Genomic DNA, 25,892 nt, shown 5'->3' with positions numbered 1-25,892 from the left:
CAATATCGTCGGCTAGACCCAAGTGAGCTGCTAGAACTTTAATGCTGCTACGAGCAAGTCCTAAACTATTCCCGGGTTTGACAGTGGCGATGTTAATAAACAACTTAGCATGTCTCATTCCAGGAGAACTGGTCCACAGTAGGCGAAGTCTCTCTTCAGCCCACAGTCCAATCCTATGTTTGACCAACGAAAATGATACACCAACTGCTGGTTCTGGCCCAACAAAACGCTTTAGCGCTGCCCTCTCGTGCTGGCTCTTCTGCCGCGTCATTGCCAGCAACCCTAGAGTGACCTGGGACCCAGATCAGAGAAATTCTGTTATCACAACTCAGTGTGTTTAAAGTTCTTTTACAGTCATTTACCAGAGCCGACACCGTTTTCACGGCCTGCAGCGCCTGGGAGCGGCTTGACTGTCTGAGAAAAATCGTACGTTCTTCACCCCTCTCTCAAGACGGGTTTTAGCACTCATGTCAACAGCAAATACTTCCGATTGGAATGCAGTACAGTATGTACAGGGTGGGCAAATTTGGGTGTTATTATAGGCTATCTCAGAAACTATGAGATACGAAAAAAGTTGGTGCCATGTCCCGGTCTCTTTTTTCAAGACTAATTCAATCCTGCAAACATCAAACCTCTATCTTCTTTTATTTTTAAGTTATAGCCAAAAAGTCAAATTTTCGCGATTTCAAAAAATGCTCATATTTCGTTTATTTTTCAAATTATAGGAATGGGGTTGATACGTTCTTAAGACACTTTTTTAAGTGGAATATACTGCTGTTGAAAAGTTTTAAATATACTTGATGATTTTTGAGATATAATACAAAGTTGTGTTTTTTTAAATACAAACTATACTCGATTATGATGTTAAAGAAAAGAGCATATTTTTAGCTTTCCAATGATGTATCGCACGCATAATGTTTCTGCGGAAAATAAGCGTTAATTTTCAATTCGAAAATAGTAAGCGCTAATGTTCAAAATTTTGATTATAGTAGGCGGATCCGGACAGTAAATACTACCTAGTGGCTATAATATATGGTTTTGCACGAATATGACAGAATAAAGTTGGTTGTGTACCATTATTCAGGATAAGTTGGTTTTGTACCAACGAATAAAAACTTTGAATAGTTAATTTAAATTTCTCAGCATCTTATCCCTGACTTTGTTCACCAATAAAAAATGATTGGCATTTAAAGTTTGTTTATTAAAAATACAAGAAATGTATTAATTAATGAATAATTAAATATGCACAACTTGAGGAACTAAAGAGTCATAAACTGTCATCTTCTTCTACTCAACTTACTGGTTGTAAGATTAGAACAGTTCGGTATCAATGAATGAAATCTTCGGTAGTATTTTCCCAGTTTTCCCCAAACATAAGATGTAGAAGTTTTTTGATATCAGCAATCTTTTCTTTTGAAATTGGGTGAGATAGAGGAAAATTAGGAATCATAAACTGGGAGTGGACTTTCCATTGAAACACCGTTTGAATGGGGATATGAAGACTTATGTATCATCTTCAAAGCGGACTCCAATATATTCTATATTTAATTTTATCGTTTTCTTTAAAGATAATGCGGAACTTCTTAAACGGGAAACTCGTTTCACAAAATTTATGAATGAAATGACAAGTAAACTCACGTTGCTATAGTAACTAAGTAGTATTTAGCGTTTTCCTCGCCTACTATAATTAAAAATTTGAATTTTAATCTTTAATATTTTAAAAATTGAAAAATAACGCTTATTTTCCGCAGAAACATCATGCGTGCGATACATCATTGGAAAGCTAAAAATATGCTCTTTTCAGTAACATCATAATAAAGTATAGGTTGTATTTAAAAAAATACAACTTTATGTTATATCTCAAAAATTATCAGCTATGTTAAAAAAATTTCAACGGCAGTATATTCTACTCAAAAAAGTGTCTTAAGAATGCATTAACCCCATTTCTCTAATTTGAAAAATAAATGAAATACGAGCATTTTTTGAAATCACTAAAATTTGACTTTTTGGCTATAACTTAAAAATAAAAGAAGATAGAGATTTGGTCTTTACGGGATTGGATTAGTCTCGGAAAAAGAGACCGGGACATGGCACCTACTTTTTTTGTATCTCTTATAGTTTCTGAGATAGCCTATAATAACACCCAAATTTGCCCACCCTGTACAGTCGTGTTCACGGGAAATGCGTACCTATTATACGGAAACGCACACGAAGCTCGCGGAGAAGGAACTTGTGGCGGTCCCGGGCAGGTAAGCGTATTTTAGTGTGATTTATGATCTTATTTTTAAAAGTTCCGTAAATATAAAGAAAAGAAGTAATAATAATAATAATGATTATTTTATAAAGATCGAATCTTTACAAAACAAGTTCAAGGGTTAATATAATTACATGCAAAATACAAAAAAATAATAATAATAACAAAGACAACAAATGGAAACAAACGATAATATTAACAAAAATGGTTATTCATTTAATAAAACAGAAATTATTATTATTTATTTATTATTTTTACTGAAATTTTTTAGATAAATAAATTTTTATCAATGAATAAACATGTAAATTTAATTAATATATAAAATAGGTAACTAATGCAGAAATTTGCGTTAAATGAAACAAAAATAAACTATGTAAATACACTATAATTATGATTAATAATAATGTAACAATACTAAAATAGTTATAAAAGTCGTTATTTTCCACACAGCACTAATATTTAGTGTAACATCCGTTATTTTGGATGCACATTTGAAGCCTAGTAGGCATCGATGTCACTAACGATTCGCAAATGTTCGTTCCGTGAACACTTTCCCACATGGCTTCTATGTTTCTGCGCAGATTGTTCCCGTTCCGAACAGCAAAGACCTCATTTACCATTTGAAATCTTTTTTCAGCCAAACCGCATAGATCTTCTATGGGATTTAGATCTGGCGATCGCGCTGGACAAAGTATTCGCCTTACATCATTGGGATTTTCATACTATTGTTGTACCATCCTTGAGGTATAGACTGGTGAATTATCCTCAACAATGGTTATAATACCTTCTGGGTACAATATCCTTACAGAAGGTATTGATATATCTTGTAACACATGGATATATTTTGCCGAATTAAATCGTCCCTGAATTTCAGCAAATTCCCCCGGACCATAGTCCACAAAACCCTAAAGAAATCCGACCACTTCTCGTATTGGGCTGGACATGGTTTTCATTAAATCTTGTTCCGTTATGGCGCTAAAGCAGTTTTCTATGATCTGATTACGTAGGAAACATTTTTTCGTCGGTAAATACGACTCGCTCCCAATTGAAATTGTAATATTCGCGGGCGAATTGTAAACGTCTAGCAACTAACTTCGGCGTTATTTTGGGTTTTTTGGCTGTTACGCGGTTATGAACGTCTTCCTTATGTAATGCTCCCCGAATACTTAGTCGGGAACATTCCAATCACAGATTTTCTTTAATTAACGTCGAATAAGAGTGGAGAGATGTTGCACTGATAAGGTGTATTAAGATCGGTCCGTGTTTTTTTTTGAATATTTATAATTGTATCGGACTAAAATAATTGTTTTTGTTACTAATAAACATTCTCTGTGTTCGAGTTTGAAGAATTCGTGAACAATTGATTTAATAACTTTGCTATTTTGTTTGTAAACGTATTTTTGTGAATTTCAACGTGTTCGTTGACGGTCTAAGTGGGTGGAGAACCGGTTTGACTGTAAAATGTCGATGAATGTGCCGAATTTCGCCGGGTTTGCCGATGACTTTAGAAAGACGATGTCGGATTTTCGTAGACAACTCGATCAAGCCATTAAGCCACAGGATTTACCAATGAATAAGGTTCTGGATAATCTAAGTGGAAATTTTGATAAATTTCAAAACTTTGTTTTGGACTACATTAATAAATTAAATGATATGATTAAGCGTAATGATAATCGTATCGATGAATTGGAAAATTATTCCAGGCGAAATTGTTTGATATTCCACGGAATCCCTGAACAAGAGGGTGAATCCATTGACAGTTTGGAAACCGAAATCTTGAAAATAATAAACGAACTGGATATTCCGGATTATACTGTTAACGGTGACCATATCGACCGGTGCCACCGATTGGGTCGAGTGAAGAAGAATAGCGACAAAAATAGAGCTGTTATCGTAAAATTTATATCGTACAAAACAAGGAAAATGGTGTGGTCTAGAAAGAAGAATTTGAGAGGTAAGAAGTACTTAATTACGGAATCGTTATCGGCGAGTAGATTGGAATTATACAAACAAGCACGAAAAGTATTTGGCGATAAAGAAGTATGGACAGTGGATGGTAGAATAACACTGCGAATTGGAAGAGATTTCTTTACGATACGTACGAATGAAGATATGGAGGTGTTAAAACAACGTCACGGGCAGGAACGGGAGCCACGGCGACAAGAACGGAAATCGACACCGCAAGAGAAAACCGGTATCAGTAGAAGTCAAAGACGCCGAAGACATTGAATGAAATAAATGGTACAAGTGGTATAAGTGGTAGCTTGGGACCAAGATCTGGTAGATATACCAATTTTGAATTAATTCAATTTTGCTTATAGTGGATTAAAGTTTTATACCTTGCATTATACTTTTCTTTTATTTTGTTTACTTGTTTTTTTTTTTTTTTTTTATAACTTATAAATTAGTAAACCTTTTTTTTTTGAAAGTAAATAATATTTATTCTACTATTTTAAAAAGTTATAGTGGGTATAATACGTTCCTATTATTTTTGCTATTATTAACATATATATATATATATTTTTTTTTTCTCGTATTCCCATTTGTAGAGTATGAAAATTGCACACTTGAATGCTCAGTCACTGAGAGCAAAGTTCAGTAGATTATTAGACGTCATTAATGAAACTAAGTATGATACTATCGGTTTATCTGAAACTTGGCTTACAACTGATGTTGACTCGGCGACGGTTGCTGTTCCTGGTTTTACGTTGGAGCGCGCAGATCGAGATGGTAGGGGAGGAGGTGTTGCTTTTTATATAAACAACAAATTAAGGTATAAAATAATTACTATTCCGAATACTATTGAACAGCTATGGATTTCTTTTCTTGTTGATAAAATGCGTATTGCCTTGGGCGTTGTCTATAAACCGCCGAATTTTAATTCTTCAGCTTTTATTACAGAACTTGAAAATGCGTTGGCTACTGTAGCTGCAACGCACGATACGTTTATTTTGGTGGGTGATGTCAATATTGATGTGCTTCATGGTGGCAATGACAGTGTGAGCTTCTTAGAAATGCTTGATTCAGTGGGCTTGATTCAAATAATTGATTCGCCAACAAGAATTACAAATACCACTGATAAATTATTAGATGTGATCTGCACATCTGATTTAGGGATGATAAGGGCAAAGGGTGTTGCACGTGGTATATCAGATCATGAGCTGATGTTTTGTGAGATTGCGCCTGTTTTGCCATCACGTTATCCTCAGTATAGAACATTTTTTTTTGAATGATTTGTATAGGCTCCCCCTTTACTCGATATTTGATATGGTAAGCGTAGATGATAAAATTAACTACCTTACTAACAGTTTACTATCTGTAATAGATTTCCATCTTCCCTCAAAACGTTATAGGTTTACAAAATCACCCGTTCCTTGGTTAACGGACACTATTAGATTAATGCAGCGCTTCCGTGATGATGCATATAAAAAGATTAAATTAAAAAAATCAGTGCATGCGTGGGAGTATTATAAATCATGTACAAATACGGTTAATGCAGCCATTGACAGTGAACGTAAGGCATTTTTGGAGTATCGGGTTCGGTGTGAAAAAGGTAATCCTTGGAGGGCGTTGCGGTCGGTAGGTATGGGCGGTATTGCGGGCAATTCAATACCAGGGCATCTTCAACGACCTGATGATTTAAATTTTTATTATGTCAATTCTGTTTCATCTCTATTACCTTTCGATGATGATTTGTACAGATATTATAGTAGTAATCGAATTAATAGTAACACTTTTACATTTCAAAGGATAAGTAACTCTGACATATACGAAATTATAAATTCTATAAAAACAAGTGCAGCAGGAATAGATACATTGAATATAAACCTAATTAAACTTTGTTGTCCTTACATTACAGATTATATCACACAGATAATAAATCATTGTTTGACGGAGGGTGTTTTTCCAATAGCGTGGAAGATAGCACTGGTAAAGCCGTTGCCTAAAGTTAGTCGGCCCTTAGTGTTTGTTGATCTCAGACCTATAAGTGTACTTCCGGTGTTATCAAAGATTGCCGAAAAGGTTATTGCTGGCCAGCTGCAACGCTATATTGATAAAAATAAAATCTTACCAGATGTACAGTCTGGATTTCGCTCGGGGTACAGTTGTGCAACTGCTTTGTTGACAATTGTTGACGATATTGTGAGGGAGTTGGATAGGGGCAGAGCTACTGTATTGTGTCTGTTAGATTTTTCGAAGGCATTCGATACAATTGATCATGAACTGTTGCGATCTGTGTTACAGTTTATTGGGCTGGATGATATTGCAGTAACTTTGCTATATAATTATATAACGCATCGGCAACAACACGTTATTATAGATGAGGTATTATCGTGTCCTATGGATTTAAGGTTCGGTGTGCCGCAGGGTTCTGTCCTAGGTCCGCTTCTATACACTATCTACACTAGTAGATTTTATTCTCACTTAAAATATTGCAAAATACATTTTTATGCAGACGACACTCAGTTGTATCACAGTTTCTTGCCAACAGAGTGTGCGTTAGCTAATCAACACATTAATGATGACTTGCAGAATGTTGTTGAGATCTCTCGCAGGCATGGCCTTAAAATTAACTCCATGAAAACTGAACTGGTTTTATTCTCAACTCAGAAATATCGTGATTCAATTAAGTCTAGCCTTGATGTTTGTGTTGGTGACGTGAGGGTACCCTTTGCAGCGTCGGCAAAGACTTTGGGCCTGATTATTGACGAAAAGCTGAGATTTATTGATCATATAAATAAATGTACTCAGAGAGCTTACGCTAATTTGCGGTCAATATATAGCAACAGAAAGTTTTTAAACAAAAAAATTAAAACTATGCTTTGTAATGCTTTGGTTCTTTCCCATTTCAACTTCTGCGATGTCGTGTATTCTCCCTTTATTACAGCGCTTACAGCTCAAAGAATACAACGAGTGCAAAATTCTTGTTTGAGGCTGATTTTTGGTGTTCGGCGTCGCCAACATATAATTCATAAGTTGCGGGAGGTAAATTGGTTAAATATGACGCAGCGACGAGCTCTGCATTCGGCGTGTTTATATTTTACAATACTAAAAACTGAAAAGCCACCGTATCTATATAGAAAAATAGTATTTCGATCAGACGTACACACAATAAATGTCCGTTTTAAAGGTACACTAACTCCTCCTCTACACTCGCTTGAATTTTTTAAAAGTTCGTTTACGTATCAGATTACAACAGTTATTAACAGTCTCCCGATAGATATCAGAAGTTGTAATACAATAAGGTCATTCAAAAATAAATTATTTGTTCATTTATTTAGTACATAATTTGATTTACGATAATATAGCAGCCGTCGCCGTGACATCGCTGAGTTTAAACATTAGAGGGTGTGCAAGGTTCTCACTACGGATGGCAGTATTATTTGCTGTTTCTTTTTCTTTTGAATTATTGTTTTATATTATTATGTTTTGGTTGTATTATTATTATTTTTTGGTATTATTTTCGTTATTATATTACGTATCTGTTTTTTTTTTCTCGCTCTCTTAAGGTTAAGTTGAAAATCAGTATTATACTGAACTTCGCCTTTTCGTTCATCTTTTTATATGCATAAATTAATTTGTATAATGTATATAGGTGTAAGTGAACGAATAAAGTCATTTATTATTATTATTATTATTATTATTATTAAGTAGTAAAGGGATTGTCAGTGGCTTAATTGACGATTTCTCTTTGTTGGTCCACATTAAGGAGTAGTGAAGGACCCGGCTATTGGTCACAAGTCCGTATTCTCCGTTTTCTTCAAATCTTCTTAGCCACCGGTTTACTTGTAACCTCTACTTATAACAAAAATGTATAATGTTATATGATGTTTTTGTTAAATACAAAATGAAGATAATCACAAGTCTGCAAAAAATTACTTTTTCTCAAGCTGAAAGCTCAAATTACGCAATTCTAAAATTTTATTTTGAACTTTGTTAGATAGTTTAATTATAAGTAACATTTACTCAAATAAGTTTTTTTGTATCGTTTACAATTTTCTGGATTTTTTTTAAGTAAATCACAAAAAATACAATTTACATAATGACGTTTTTCGTAATACATATGTAGTAATAACTAATAAGTGTTGTTGTGCTGATAATTATGCAAAAAAAAGGTATATATCAAATTAAAATCAAATCACCTTTATTTATCCTTTTAGACTACAATTAATAGTATAAGGTATGTCAGTACATAATAAATTGTATTGGGCAGATTTTGTTGCAAACCAGTGAAATTTGTATCAACTCTAGGTATTGCAACTATAATTTCTTTTTTTAATTACCGATAGGCCTACACGTTCAGCAATATCCAATGTGGGTACTCCTGCTTCATAACGCGCGATAATTGATGCTCTTTTGCACAAATCTGACTCACGTTGTCCTAGTAAGCGAGGCATCTTATACGTTCTTATACATTGCTCAAGAAAATGACAAAATTGTACTAAACAGCTTCTGATAAGCCGTTAAAATGCGGTGCTCCAGGAGGATTGAAGCGCCAGTGGATCATCTTTAAACATTATGATGTTTAAAGATGATCCACTGCTTTCGGCCATCTCTTTGAGTTTATGGTTAGCTCCAACAGAATTGGTTCCTTGATCCGAAAATCTCTGCTATAAAGGCCGCCATAGACAAGTCTGAAACGAGCTCAAGGTGTACAGCTTTAGTCACTGAACAACCAAAGATATATATATATATGATTTGACAGACCGAGCTTCTCGAATTTGTGAAATTGTTGTTAAAATCGGACCGGCAAAGTCGATTCCAACTACGTTGAATGCTTTCATTTCGGAGACAGAAGATGCAGTAAGATCGGCCATAGATGGAACCTGTGACGTCGGTCTGACACGAAAGCAACGGAGACACCTTGATAACACTTTATTGACAGCTCTCCTTGGAGATAGAATCCAATATTATTGCACCAAAATTGATGATAGTGTGCGGTTTCCAGGATGTAAAAACACGATGAGCTTCTTCGATAACAAGTTCAGTCAATCGCGAACTTTTAGGTAATAACAGTTGATGTTTTTGGTCAAATGGCACTCCCGAATGGTGTAATCGACCACCCATCCTGAGCAAACCCTCTCTGTCAAGGAAGGGTGAGCTTTATTTTCAGTAGAACAAACTACTAATGATCGTTTCTCTTTGTTAATCTCGTCCCTTTCTTTTATGTGACCTAGATTTATTGGCCATAATGTTGAAGTTTCAGGGAGCCATCTGGGACCGTTCCACCACAGATTGGAAGAAAGATGCTGATCCGGATAAAGATCTCGGGAAGCACAAACGGCTGGGTTTTCATGTGACGGAACATATTTCTACGATGTTGCTGGTAAGACATCTTGAATATGAGTGATCATTGATTGGTCTGATTCTTGAACCACCTGAGAATCAGACCTGATTGACTCAAAAACAATTCTGGTCGAAAGAACATCCTTTATCACTGAAAAAAAATCAACGACAAGTGTAGCTCCACATAATTCAAGTCTCGGGATTGAAATTGTCCACTTTCCACCGATGAAATAAGTCTTAATTGATGAATCGAGCTCTTCACAACGCAAATAAGCGATTGTAGCATATCCAATTTCAGAAGCGTCACAGAACAAATGAAGTTGAGAAGTTTTATATGAGTTTGATAACATCATACGGGGTAGATTAAAGCTTGACAACGAAGAAAGTTTTTGTTTAAATAGTTCCCACTTGTCTGTTAAATAAGTAGATGGCATATCATCCCAGTTAGAGTTAAGTTGCCAAAGACATCGAAGGAAATGCTTTGCTGTCATGGTACATGATGTTAGGATCCCTAAGGGGTCGTAAATACGTGCAATGTCTGACAGAATGGCTCTTTTCATAGGAGTTGACGTTCGAGATGAATAAGAATATTTGAAGTTATCTGTATTTGGATCCCATTGTAATCCAAGTATCTTCACACAGGTCGATTCTTCATAATAAAGTGATAATAAAAGTTGTAAATTATTTTGTGATACAGCTTCAAGTACCTGGGGACAATTGCTAGCCCACTTACGGAGTTCGAATCCACCTGTTTCTAAGACCGCAATCAAATCTTTTTGTAATGTAAGTACTTCATTAAAAGATTGTGCACCGGTGACAATATCATCGACATAAATGTTATGGTTTAGTGCTGCACAAGTTTTAGTATATTCACAATGATAAATCTTAGCAAGCTCTGAAATCGTTCTAAGAGCCAAAAATGTTGCGGAAGCAACACCATAAGTTACTGTGTTTAGAGTAGGGATGTTACGGAGGTGAGTTTACCGGAACCGGAGTCGGAATCGGAGTTTTTAGATTTGGTTTATAGGAGTCGGAATCGGAGCCGGATTTGGAGTCGGAGCAAGAGTAGGAAGCGGAGTACAAGAGAGATGTGATAGTTAACTGTTAAGAGTAATCCTAATAAAATGTTAGAAACATAATACAGCAATCAGTTTTTTTTGATCAATACTTAAAATATTAATTAGGTATTACACACACACTCGTACGTAGGTACGCAACAATAGGAAAATATCTTAATAGTGTTAAATTTAATTTAAATCAAATGAAGTGATTCTAAAAGTAGCAAATTGTACTTAATAAACAAAAGCTTGGCGGCTTTCGGTCCGTTCAATCGTTTTCTCAATGGATCATGAATGAGACCGGCGCCACTAAAAAGTTGCTCACTTGCCACTGACCCTGAACGACACGATAAATATTGGTGAGCAATTGAGTGCAATGTTTGAAATTTTGTATTTACTCTCCACCATAACAAGGAATCGTCACTGACAGGAATACGTTTTTCTTTGTTGTACTCATTAAGTAAGGTCTTCCATATGATGAATTTGTCAACCGATTGGCTATCCTTTGCGGTGTTATCATCATCATCATCGCTACTCATCAATATATTTGATAAAATTGACTGGATATTATTGTTAGGTACATCCGCTGATGGCGATTTGAACCTTGCTCGTTTCTTTTTTTGCAGGAGCATCAGCTGTCTAACAAACTCATCAATTCATGCTCAATATTTTCTTTAGTCACTTCATTAAAAAATTTTGATTTGTAACGAGTAACTAAATATGTTGCTATTGCAAAGAAGTTTCTAAATTGATTTATACATTCTATTGCGGACTTAAATGTTATAGAGGTATCTGGTTTATAGTCTTCCAGTTTTAATGTATGTTTTAGAATGTGTATAAGTGGAATTACCGAATGCTAGTATTACTATCACTCATGTTTCTGGCAACCTCTTCAAATGGGTGAAGAATAGACACTAATTTGTTGAGATACAGCCATTCTGCAGGAGATATTTGTATTTACCGACAAAGCCCTCTCACGCACCTTCCACACCTCATTCAACTCAACGCTTCTCATGCCAACTCCGCACATCTTCTCAACTACGAGACGGTTATCGTTATAAATACAGAAGCTGCCGTTATTCTGTCCACATGTCCATTCCAGCCCCAATCTTATTGCCTGCACCTCTGCCTGCAGAACTGTAGCATGGTCGCTGATACGCCTCTTACCCTTATCTATAGTTTCTCCGTTCTTCCTAACAACAAACGCCACATAGACACCTTCCTCTCCTTTACTTCCATCTGTAAATACTTCTATTCCATTCTCGCATTCTTCCTCCTCCCCTTCCATTCTTTTTAAACTCCTACACCATTCGCTTCCCTTACATTTCATCTCCCATTCACCCTTTATCTGATTCATCCATTTCTCTCTCCCATACTTAGCCATGAGCTGTAGCGGGGGTATCCCCAATGCTATCCCCAAGGCATCAGTCGGCGTCGTCTTATACGCCCCACTCGCCCAAAGGAGAAAGGGTCGTATTGCCGCATTCAGGCATCTAACTATTCTTAAATCCAATGCTCTCATTCCCCATATTTCCATGCCGTATAATAAACCCGGCAACACGACTCTCTCCACTACCATCTTCCTCATTTCCATTCTCACTCCCCATTCCTTCCCCGTAATCACCGCCATTCTTCCCAACATACCAGCCAGCCACTCTTCCTCTAACGTACCGTACATGCTCAATAAAGAGCAGTGCCGGACCCACCAACACACCCAAATATTTCACCACGTTACCCATCCTAACTATTGCTGCAGACGTACGCAAAACCGGCCCTCTAATTTTCTTTTTCGAACAAAAGATACCCTCTAACTTCTCCCCTGCATATTGAACTTTGCATTCTTCCGCCCACGCCCTACACGTTTCCCAAACCGCCTCCCACCTCCTCCCAATTTCTTAACGAGTACATCACCTATTAGGACTATTTGATTGTCCGCGTACGCCTGCAGCAAATCACTTTCCTCATCCAAAGAGCTTTTAACGGCTGTTCGCACGGCAAACCACTGCCCCCGAGTGCACAAAACCGCAATTCGCGGCGCACCAAACCGTCCACAGTGAAGAATTCCGCTCCCCGTCGCCGAGCTCACGACGGCAAACCGCCGCACATCACGGCAAATCAAAGTCCTACGGGCCCCGAACGCACAGGACGACAAACGGCGGCACACCGAGTCGTCCGCGACAGAATCGACCGAGTCGACACCCGCTCCACCACGATGAGCAACACCGCGCCACACCGCACGGCACTGCGCAGCAATGCGCTGCAACGCGCGGCAAACCACGGCACTTCACCGCAATTCCTCTCCCGCGGAAATTTCCTATAAGTAGGGATACTCCACTTACCCCGAACTGCTCACTCCCCCGAGAAAACCCTCTTTGGAACTATTCGACCAAACTCGAAAAATTGAAAAATTTTACGATTTGGCGAACGAACCTTTTTTAAGTCCGGCGGCAAACAACTGACGTCACCTGACGGAAAATCACGCCACACCGAAAAACTCTTTATCCTTCTCGCACAGAGACTCTTTGCGTCCCACACTGACCCGACGATTGTGCTGCGATTATCGACCTTATTTCGTCTATACTAATGATTAAAACACTAAAATACTAATAACATCACTCAATAATTGTTTTTTCACTAAACACTAACTTAACACTAGGAATAACTGTTTATACAAATGTTTATACTCTTTTCTCACGAAAAAACAATACTTTAACTGCTAAATCCAACGATTTAAATCAGAGCGCTTCAAAAACGCGTGTTAACGCTGTGGCGACTGAACAACGAGTGTATAAACTAAATCAGTAGTCTCACTTGCCTTATATGGCGTCCTCAGATTTGCTACAGTGCACACGCTGCGCGCAATGATGCTACGCTTGCTATTTGCTGCCTTATAAGTGCGTGATCTTTATCATCGACATAAAAGTTTGTTGTGACATTTATTTCAATGGTGCGCGCAGCGGATGTACAGTAAAAAATCTACTGACACGACGTCGACGTCGTAGGTGTTTGTAGATGGCTGATGAGTCCTTGGTAAGATGTTCTCTGAAAAGCGTTTTAAGGTTGCGACCGGTCTGTCCTATGTAATAACTATCACAGTCCCCACAATCTATCCGATACACCTCGCGCGATTCATCAATTTCAAATTTATGTTTAGTGTTATTTATCAATAGTCAAAGTTTCAAACCAGAAGTAAAAGCGGGAATTATGTTATGTTGATCACGGTTATTTTTAAATTTAAATTAGAGAGATGGTTCAAAGGGGATAGTAATGTAACGTTTATATGATTTAAGGTGAGGGTAGATCATCTTGTTGATTAAAGAGTTTTTTTTTTATGGCTCTGCGGGATCCCAACTCATAAGCCACAGTGCAAAACGACTAATTAAGATTCACAAGAAGTAATTTTAAATAATAAAAGATATCAAATAATAATGGCACTTTTCCTCATGAAAACAAAAATAATTTTAAATATCTCAAAACAATTTGTACTTAAAATCGTAATAACATCAAGTGGCAAGGAGAAACCGTGCGATAGCAAAGAACTGATGAATTCCGGTCGATATGATTCGTATTTATCGCAGTTGAAAATTATATGATTCAAATCCTCCGTCTCAAACCCGCACGAACAATTGGGGGACTGTAAAATATTAATTTTATATAGATGGGCACGGTCTAGAAACATCACGCCCACTATACCATTGATGGTAAAGTATACGGGGATTAACTCGAATGTAGTGCGTCTGCCTGTGCTGATATGCTTGATTCCAGTGTCTGCACCTCCTTTACAAGTTTCTCCCTGCAGATAGATAAGACCTCAGAAGAAGAAAGTTTGTTTTCAACCCGCTTGCCGTCCCGAAAGGCCGCCTTAGCTAGCTTATCTACGCGCTCATTATGGACAAAACCAGCGTGAGCCTTCACCCATAAAAGTTTTACCACATATCCTTGATCATTCAACCTAGTGAGATTATTCGAAATTTCCACTATAACAGGGTGGTATTTCGAGAAGTGTTTCCTGTGTTTTATAGATAGCAGGACACTTTTTGAATTGGTGCATATACTAACGCTATTATTTGGGCGTATATTTCTATCTACAAACTTTAAGGCCTCCAAAATTGCTGTTGCTTCCGCCGCAAAAATACTAGTCTATGGATTAAGTTTAAAACTGGCATGGTAGGTATAGTAGGTATCAAAAAAGCACAACCAACACCACCACTTGCAGATTTGGAAGCATCAGTATAAACAACCAAACTACCCTCTATCAACTGCAGGGTCTCAACAAACAATCCTTCATTTTGCCAAACATCATTCCCATATGGAGGAATAATCACTTGATGCGAGCCAAAGTACTCAAAAAAGGTCGCACTTGGAAAAACGGAACATCTCAAAACAGAAAGTAAGGTAGGGGAGAGAAACCTGAACGCAGCGACAAGGGGGGGAGTAGGCCTGTTTTTCCAGAACCTACCCGTGACTTCCACTGCTAACTTAGCGACATTAGCCTTAAATATAAGTACGAAGGCTTTCACGGCCGGTGTGAATTAAACTAAGATTAGAACTAAAACTAGAACTAACACTAGAAACTTTCGGTCTTTCGTCTTTTAATAAAAGGTTTGACGTTTCGGATGCTGGTTCGAAGTGACACTTCGAACAAGTTTCTGAAGAAGGTTGCAACATGGCATCCGAAACTTCAAACCTTTTATTAAAAGACGCACGGCAAAACCCGAAAGTTTCTAGTGTTAGTTCTAGTTTTAGTTCTAATCTTAGTTTAATTAGCCTTAAACGTTTTATGGTTCGAAGCTGACAGTTTAACCATCTGCTTCGTCGACAATAAATTGCGTCTGAAGTTAAGTGGGGGTTCTATAGCTTCAACGTTAAGCGTTTCAATAGGAGTAGACTTCATTGCACCTAAACAAATCCGAAGCGCTTTGCATTGAATGACCCGAATGCGCTCAAGCTGGTTTACCCTCGCGCTAGCGTATACAGTACATCCAAAGTCCAAATGCGACCTAATGCAACTTTTATAGAAATTATGTGCCGTCTGAAAATCTGCGCTCCACTTTATTTTCACAAAAATACGGAATATGTTTATAGTTTTCTCACATTTCCCGATAATGTAATCGATATGTCTCCGCCATGTTAATTTGTTATCTATCATAAACCCTAAATATCTTATACAATTCTCAATGGGAAAGATGATATCATCTAGCCTTATGTTACCTAAAGGGATATTTCTGTGTCGAGAAAAGTACAAGATTGCGGACTTATTGGCTGCAAGAGTCATCCCGTTATCCTCTATTCACCTCTTTAGAATACTGACTGTGTTTGTAAGATTGTGATTGAGATCTTCTAAAGTGTTTTTAGATGATACAAGGCAAAAATCGTCAGCATTATTGAATGATTTTGGATGTACTCCCCAGGCGCTCATGAAAATCGATGGAATAAATATTGAAAAGAATAGGACCGATAAAATTACCTCTGTGATCTCGGACATAAATATCTCGATCGCGAAAGATGTTTACAATACTACGTGCCACTTTAGCTGGAAGCTGGAATTGTATGCGCTTTTCAAATCAAGAAATAAACTGCCGCAATATTGATTTTTTGAATAAGCAAGTTGAACCTCGGTAACAAAATCCGCTACCGCGAACTAAACGATTTTCTGAAGCCATATTGTTGACAAGGCAGGATCTTATTTTGATCTAGCCACCATTCAAGGTGCGCTTTTATTAATCGCTCGTATGTTTTCAAAAAACACGACAGTAGTGAAATAGGCCGGACAGAATCTGCCCCACAAGACGAGCCGTTCTTTGGGATGGGCACAACTACAATACTTTTGAATTCCTTGACATAATTACCTGTAGCCCACATCTCATTATAAACGCCCAATAAAAAATGTTTCACATCCAGAGGAAGACGTTCTATAAGATCGTAGGTGATATAATCAATACCAGGCGCTGTAGATTTGCGAAAAGAAAAAGTATTTTGTAGCTCGTGGGAGGTAAAAGGAGTCATCATGAAATGTAGGGGGAGGTATGGATCAGTACTAAGCGGAAGGTTATTGCACACAAAGGAGGGAGTCAATGAATTCAGAAAATCTTGCAGCTTATCCTCACTAATAAGAAAAGATCTACTGCCAGGCAACCCAGAAAATCTTCGAATATTATCCCATACTTCTTTTGCAGGTGTGCTTCTATTTAAACTACTGTAATAATTTTTCCATTTATTCCGTTTCTTCGCCTTCAGAAATCGTTTGACGTAGGCTATAGTCGCGTGCACCTTAACATAATTATCCAGGATGAGGTGCTGTTTGTACACTTTAATTACAGTTTTCCTCTGTTTAATAACTTTAGTGCACTCCTCATCCCACCAAGGCGGTGACGTTTTGGATGTTCTTCTGTATGGTCGCCTGCATGCAAGAACAGAATTGGCAGCTTCGGTCATCAGCCGAACTAAATAAGAATAACGATCTTGAAGAGGAAGATGAATTTTTGTAGAATCAAAATTTTCTATGATAGTTCCTATAAAATCATTTCACTTTTCCGGTATAATTTTCCATTTGTTCTTAGGATATGTTGTTTGAGATAAAGAAACGGAAGAGTGATACTGAATAAAAATAGGAAAGTGATCAGAAGTAAAGGAGTCCTCCAAAACCTCCCACGTTACTTTGTGAGCTATGTCGCTCGATAAAATGGTGACGTCGACAGCAGAGGCACCCTCCCCGGGCCTAGTTATACGGGTAGGAGATCCGTCATTACAGTGTAGAAGTTCGTGGTAATCTATAGACTTCAAAAGCACATTACCAGCATGATTATTAGAAAAGCCAAACAAAGTATGGTGTGCATTAAAGTCATCGCCTATCAAGAGGGGAGCAGAAATAGAGAACAGTTTATGGTAATCATCGCATTGCATATTAGCTCCATCTTGCCGATAAACCGAGCAAATGAAAATGTCTAAATCAGCTAATTGAATTCCACAAACATTTAAGTTCTGAACATTTAGTTGACAATTCATGTTATTAAACCTTATAGATTTCCGAACAAAAATAGCCGCACCACCATAACCATCCGCTCTGTCGTCTCGAATAATATTGTAACCTTTAAATTTAACTGTCGTATCAGGCTTAAACCAGGTTTCAGAAATGAGTGCCACATCAATGTCAAAATCAAAAACTAATTGCTCCAAGGTTTCTCTTTTTGAGCACACCGACTGCGCATTCCATTGCATAATCTTAATTGGAGGCATAAAAAAATTAATACGTAGAATAATCAGAAGAATAGTCATCTTGAGATCCACACCTTGAACCAGCATTAGATGAACTACCATTAGACCGTAGTTTTTTAAGTAGCCGTTTTAAACGAGCTTTAAGTGCATTAGTTTTAACAACACGTATAACCATAACTAGCAACTCACACAGAGAATCGATATCTTCAGAATAAAGTTGAGCTACTGCGTTGTGACGACTTTTCAACAAAACGACAACAACACAATCGAACCCCTTTAAAAAAATACAGATCTGTAACACCTCGGCTTCCCAGTGAAGATGGGGTGGGTTTGAATTTATAAGGCGTCACGCAGTTTCAGTTACAGATCGCTCTAACTGCGAAGAGGGCTGGAAAGGAAAAGGTTCGACAACACCAACATATAACAAAACACAAAGAAATCGCAGAATCATATACCATATAAAAACAAATTTATTAAAGGGAAAAAAAATATGGTAAAACAAAATATCAAGTATATAAGTAGTAAATAAAATAACGAAAATTGTTCAAAAAAAAAAAAAAAAAATTGAACCAAGTATTGACCGCGACACGTTCCCGAATGACACGAGCGCTCGATCAGGTGAACGGAAAAGGAAAACAAAATCGAAATCAAAACCGAAATTAATAACACCCCTAATAAATCCGATAACTTTACAAGAAAATTAATTAATGAAATTAAAAAAAAATAATGACAAAAGGAAAAAAAAATAAATAATAAAGAACTGGTTTAAAGTGAAATGAACCAGTGAAGTTAACAAAAAAATTAAATGGTAAGTACAAAAGAAAATCTTACTTTATAAAAAAATACAAAATTATCTAACCACACTGATATTTTTTTCTTCTGTATAAAAAAAGGAAAATTCTGACCTTTATTCCAGACTCTTTTGAACGACGGTTGATGACTTCACGATGACAACAATTATACGTAGATACAGCAACGAAATCCAGCAAACCTCCTTTGGAAACACTTGTTCGATGGTAAGTACAGGAAACTTGGGTTATGTGGATTCTAATTTACTTCTTTATTCCAGGTTGTACTTGTTTCCGGGATGGGAGATTTCCCAAGATCTTATATAACGAATAAGGCTCTATGTAAAGAGGTATCTTTACAAAGAACAAAAAAAAACCTAACGTGTAAAAAAAGAAAAAACTGTAAATATGTAAATAGATAATTAGGCAAGAATGTAGGGGTGGATGATTTTATGTAGCGTGAAAGGAGTTTAAATGAATTTAGGTTTAAGTTAGTATTAAGCTAAAATTAAAGAAAATGTAAAAAGAAAAACCTACCTCAAGGTGGTATGAGGTTTTAACCAGCAAAATGAATAATCTTTGTAAAAAAATGTGCAATAAATCCGGTGAAACCGTAATCGTTGAATAATTTCCAAACGAAAAAATAAAGGATTAATTAACTCAGATCCCGATAAATACGGATATAAATCGATCCAAAATTCTACACAGAATTATACCAAAATGTCGACTTAAAATTCTTGTTAACCATCCAAACACTACAAAGGCTGGTTTCAAAAAGAGGAAGAGTAAAATCGTGCACGGGTATTCATTCCCCAAAATTTTATCCAAAAAACTTGCTCCCAAATCGCGCGGTATCAAAAATTCAAAACCACTCCCTCCCTCTATTATTGAAAGTATGAACTTAAAAAAATGCAGACAAAAATTTTAATACAAAAATGAAGAAGAGAAAAAGAAAAGTTTTAAGGTTAAGATTATTGTGTGAATGTAATGAAGGTAATGGAAAAGAAAAAGGCGTTTAAAATGAGCGAAAGGAAAGGATTTACGAAAAGTGATGAAAAGAAAAGGATTTTTAAGTGTTTCCAAGTTCGGCTTGCTGTAAAAGAAAACAACAACAAAAATTATAACAAGGTAAATAAACAAAATGGTATATAATTCCCCGACTTCTGAACAATTACAGCCAAATCACAATAACACAAAACCGGACGTTACAAACTCCACCCTAACCAACCAGAAATTTATTCCAAATTTCTCGACTACAGCTAAAAAAAAAATTATAAACCCTCCCCCCCAAAACAAAAAACCAATCCCAAATATAAATATGAAACCCAACGAAACAAATACCTGGTCCACCACGTGCCCAAAGCCACCAGGTCTTCGGCAAATCGGCCGGAAGGAAAAATAACGAAAATAAAAAGAAATAATAAACAAAGATAAAAGTAATGAGCACGCACCATCAAACGTACATGCAGTAGCTACTTCGGTCTCAAACGTCCGTCAACTAAAATAATGGAAATAATAAGACAGAATAAAAAGATGAAGATTAGAAAAATGTGTCAAGTACACAAGCGGAAAGAGCTATCTGGACTTACACTTACTTTACTTCGGAGGCCGGAAAAGCGAAGAATACCAAAAGACGGTAGTGAAAGGAAAATGAAAATTAAAAAAAAATGACGGCTTACAAAAGACCAAAACATCCACCGCACGACGCAATCAGATACGCGCTTCAAACCAATATCTGTAAAACAGAGAACTTCGTGAAGCGAGGAAACTCCGAAAACAAAAAAAACGACTCGAACAGGACAAAACAAAAAAGGTTTATTACTACAAAAAAAGGATACCAAATTGGAAAGGGATATGAAGAGCAAAGACGGGGTGCTTCGTTCCCAACCCAAAAAAACAAAAACCCAAAACCAGCAATAGATCAAAATCGATCTACCAAAGATCATAAAACACGTGACCAACGCTAGATGTTAATATGACAAAAAGGAAAACAACCGGACTTCTGGCGTATTATAGCCCCAACCAGGTGGGCTAGAAAGTGAAAGGAAAAAAAATGTGGCTTGTGAATGAAAAAAAAAAAAAATGTTTAGGATGATTCAGGAGGATGTGCCTTTAAATCTTTAGCGTGCCAGGTACCTCGCAAATCTCCAGTTCCATCAATCAAAACATAAGTCCACGGCGAAACTTTCTTATGTACAACGAAAGGGCCCAAATATTTTGGTGCTAACTTTGCCGAAAAGTCATTTACCGCCCTAGAAATTGTGTAATTCCGTCGCCAGACCTTCTGTCCGACATTAAACTGTACAGGAAGACGACGAAGATCATAATGGATCTTATTCTTCGCGAAAGCTCTTGTTAAACGTGCTCTAACATCATTAAATACTTTCTGAAATTCAATGGACCTTCCCCGGAGATCATCAGTACGATCAACACTGTCCTCGAAACCTTCGGGCACCTCATCGCCCTCCCCGTTCAATCTCATTTGTCTACCAAAATTGACGAAATAGGGAGTAAGTCCCGTAGCTTCATGTTTCGCAGTACGAATGGCACAAGCAACTTTAGGCAGATATAAATCCCAATTTTTGTGATTATCCTCAACGTAAGCAGCCAACATCGTTTTAAGCACACGATGAACTCGCTCAACTGCGTTCGCCTGCGCATGATAAAGAGCAGTATAGGAAATCTTCACAGAATAATGATTCATTAGGTTTCGAAATTCTCTACTAGTAAACTGCTTTCCGTTGTCACACACTATCACTCGGGGAACCCCAAAAAGTAAAAAGACACTTTCCTCCAACACCCTTACAACATTCACAGCACTAGCCGTCCTTAAAGGGAAAAATAAACAAAACTTACTAAAGTAATCAACTACACTGAAAATATACATATAACCACGATTCGTTCTGGGTAGCGGTCCCACCAAATCCACACAAATTGTTTCCCAAGGTCGCGATACATTCGGCCTACCAAGAAGTTGACCAGCAGGAGACTTCTGTTCAGGTTTTGTAGCAATACAAGTCCTGCAGTGGCGTACATACCGCGCAATGTCCTGTCTCATACTCGGCCAGTAATACTTTTCTGCCACACGATGCAAAGTTTTCGTTACACCACTATGTCCCGCCGTAGGTATATCATGGTGTTCATAAAGAATTGCTTTTCTAGCATCCTTAGGAACGACTTCTTTCCACTCAGACCCTGTATCATCCAAATCACCATAAAGCTTCTTCACATGTTTAAACAATTTAGAATTTTCTACACGCCACAATGGATATCTATCGGGTTTACCAACCACTTTATCGCACATACGATGATACCACCGATCCTGAATTCCCTTTTCACCTTTACCATCCTCTAACCTCACTTGAGCCTCAGCAATATTCTCAACGGTTCGCGAAAGTGCATCCGGGACCAAATGTTCTCTACCTTTGCGATGAATCACATCGAAATCAAATTGTTGAAGCTTCACACTCCACCTCGCCAACCGTCCAGAAGGATCTTTAAGATTATTTAACCATTTCAGCGAGTAGTGATCCGTAATAACTCGAAAGTGAGTTCCCTCAATATATGGACGAAATTTCTGCACCGCGAAGACTACCGCTAGGCATTCTTTCGCTGTAGTGGAATAAGAACGTTCTGCTTTTGTTAACGATCTACTAATATATGCAATTACGCGATCACCATCTGGATATGTCTGAGTTAACACAGCACCCAAACCGTAATCGCTAGCATCCGTCTGTACATCAAATGACTTCTGAAAATCTGGACAAGTAAGTATGGGAGCAGAGATCAAGCAAGTTTTGATATTTTCCAGAGCAATGGTACATTCGTCGGTCCAAATGAACTTTTGTGCTTTACGAAGCAGAGCTGTCATAGGAGCAATAAGCGTTGAAAAGTTTGGTATAAACCTTCTGTACCACGACGCCATACCAAGTATAGTACGTACTTCTCTCACACAAGTTGGTACAGGAATTTTCATTATGCACGCAACCTTTTCTGGATCTACAGCCAAGCCTCTCCGGTTCACAATATAACCTAAATATTTTAATTCCGAACGACAAAACTGGCACTTTTCCTTGCTCACCGTTAATCCCGCACTCCTTAAACGTTCCAACACCTCACGCAACACCTCTAAATGCTTTTGGAAATCATTTGCGATAATTATAATGTCATCCAAATATACAAAGACGTAAGGTTCCAAATCAATGCCCAACACCCTATCTATAAGACGTTGCCAAGTCGCTGGAGCATTATGCAAACCAAAGGGCATGCGACAAAATTCAAACAACCCCCTTCCAGGGACAACAAAAGCAGTGATAGGACGTGATTCTTCTTCAACTGGAACCTGCCAATATGCACTTTTTATATCTAATGACGACAAGTAACGCGCGTCTCTCAGTTTATCCAAAGTAGAAGTTACAAAAGGTAGAGGGTACGCATCACGCTCTGTGACTTTGTTAACCTTCCGGTAATCCACACAAAATCTATATGTTTTATCTTTTTTAGGTACCATAACGATAGGTGAAGCCCAAGGTGATGTTGAATGTCTTACAATACCATTCTGCAACATCTGATCCAGTTCTGCGTTAACGAATTTCAGTAATGCAGGAGAAATAGGGTAATGTCTCTGCTTGATCGGCTCAGCTGATGTGCGAATAATATGTGCCACAAGATTAGTACAACCTAATTTCCCATCATCTCCCGAAAATAACTCATCCAATAAAAAATCCAGTTCTGCACGTTGTTCCATAGTAAGGTCACAATCAGTTGATATCGAAGAAACGTCACAGGAATCCCCAAACGACCACTCATTCTGTCTTAAATTCGGTACAATTCCCATTCTAATCCAGAAATCAGTACCTAAGATTAATCGTTGAGAAACGGAAGGTATCACGAGAACCCGCAACACGATGATCCTGTCCCTCAATCGAAAAGGTATCGAAATTTCACCCTCAACAAGACAATCTCCACCATTTGCTACCGTGCACTTAAGTGTTCGCGAAGGTAGACACTCCAGTCCCAAATGACGAATCTCCAACAAGCCAGGTCCACCGAGAATTGTTCTACTAGCACCGCTATCAAGAAGTCCCAAAATCCTAATACCAAAAACATCCACAGCAAGGTAAGGTCTTTCGTCTGTTCCTGCATGCTCAATAATAAATTCTAACACCGCTCTTATCTTTCCAGTCGAGTTTGTTTCTTCGACGCCGTCCACCGCTCGACCCTTCAATGGTGACGTTGCGAGTTTAACGAACCCCCGTTAACCTGCTGAGAACCATTCTTCTTACATTTCGGGCAATTATTCCTAGTAAACCCAGGTTGCTGACAACCGTAACATCTTACTCGTCTTGGTGCGGGACAATTCCGAACACGGTGATTTGTGGCTCCACAGTTAAAACACTGGCCATTAAACGAAGATACCGTTGCCACTCCAGGAGAACTCACATTGTTCACCTCATCAATCCGACTTACTTCGACGTAGGCTAAATCCGTTTCTAAGGTTTTTGTCCTTCGTCGAGGAGGTATAAAATCCTCCACAGACCGACGGCTCTCCTCAAGTTGCCTACCCAATACACGCAATTCCTCAACGGTTCTAATGGAACGCAAGGCCAAGTGATTCTGGAAGTAAGGGAGTACGTTCCGACGGATAATCTTGACCTTAGCATCCTCAGAAATGGTACATGACAAGCGCGCGAACAATGCCGTCATGGTAGCAACATAAATTCCAATGGGTTCCGACTCGCCCTGAGTACGTAACTTAATCTCATCGAGCAATTTCTCATCATAATTTGCAGGTTGGAATTCCTCACGAAGCAATCTCTCCAATTGATTCCAGGTACCTACGGATGTTCTAATCGACCTATACCATGTAAGTGCTGGACCCTCAAATAAATCTAAGGCTGATGTAAGAATTTGATCACACGTGACACCACGAGCAACTGATAGTTCCGCTACTCTTTCCAAGAATGCTGCAACTGACGTACCAGGTCTACCCGAAAATTTTAAATCCCATTTATAAACAGGCACGCTCTTCTGCATCACTCTAAGGGGAGTAGGCTGCAAATTGGGCAAAGGAGATGAAGCAGCAGGAGGACAACCAGGAGCACCCGAAATATCCAAAGCCTGCCTCAGACTCGTCTCGATAACCTCCAGATCGGCAGGTCTCGTAGTAGCACCTAACCTAGCTTGAAATCTTTCCTTCAAAGCCATCGCCTCCGTACAGAATCTAGCCCTATCATCAGACAACTCATCCATACGCTGTATACGACTCAAAACATACCACAATTTACTCTCCGTCTTTTTAGCATCTTTAGCTGTAAATTTATCCACCAAAGCTGTAACCTCGACCAATTTTGCGGTGATAGCCATCGAATCTTCCTCACTTGTATATGGATAATCAGGATACGATGAAACTCCTTCCAACTTCTCCCTCTGTAAAACCTCCGTCAATTTTTTCCGCATCTCCTCAACCGAACCTACAGGATAACCCCTCGCAATCAACTCATACTGGAGTTCCTCCTTAATCAAATAATTTACAGTCACACGAAGAGCCATAACGATAGATACTATCAGGGATAATATTAAGTTGGATTTATTAAGTTGGTTTTCCGCTTCGATAATAGGTGGCGCGACAAGCTCTAACCCCAAACACGCAATAACACCGGTTCTAGTCAGATGGTGGTAAGACACAGAGTAAGACACAAGATGGTTCAAAAAAAAAAAATGACCCCCCTATTAAAATAACAGGCCCCACGTTGGGCGCCAAAATTTTGTGACGACTTTTCAACAAAACGACAACAACACAATCGAACCCCTTTAAAAAAATACAGATCTGTAACACCTCGGCTTCCCAGTGAAGATGGGGTGGGTTTGAATTTATAAGGCGCCACGCAGTTTCAGTTACAGATCGCTCTAACTGCGAAGAGGGCTGGAAAGGAAAAGGTTCGACAACACCAACATATAACAAAACACAAAGAAATCGCAGAATCATATACCATATAAAAACAAATTTATTAAAGGGAAAAAAATATGGTAAAACAAAATATCAAGTATATAAGTAGTAAATAAAATAACGAAAATTGTTCAAAAAAAAAAAAAAAATTGAACCAAGTATTGACCGCGACACGTTCCCGAATGACACGAGCGCTCGATCAGGTGAACGGAAAAGGAAAACAAAATCGAAATCAAAACCGAAATTAATAACACCCCTAATAAATCCGATAACTTTACAAGAAAATTAATTAATGAAATTAAAAAAAAATAATGACAAAAGGAAAAAAAAAATAAATAATA

At 37.9% G+C, this 25,892-nt stretch overlaps 1 long non-coding RNA gene across 1 annotated transcript; it reads left to right on the top strand.

The window, feature by feature from the left end:
• The first annotated feature begins 23,111 nt into the window (after positions 1-23,111).
• On the top strand, positions 23,112-25,892 carry LOC139430917 (uncharacterized). Its single transcript, XR_011641271.1, has 3 exons — positions 23,112-23,721; positions 23,787-24,348; positions 24,395-25,892. It is a non-coding gene; the product is annotated as an uncharacterized lncRNA (long non-coding RNA).

The sequence above is a fragment of the Onthophagus taurus genome, chromosome 8 (genome assembly GCF_036711975.1).
Source record: "Onthophagus taurus isolate NC chromosome 8, IU_Otau_3.0, whole genome shotgun sequence".
NCBI classification, from domain to species: Eukaryota; Metazoa; Arthropoda; class Insecta; order Coleoptera; family Scarabaeidae; genus Onthophagus; species Onthophagus taurus.
This window is presented reverse-complemented; position numbering and strand designations above follow the sequence as displayed.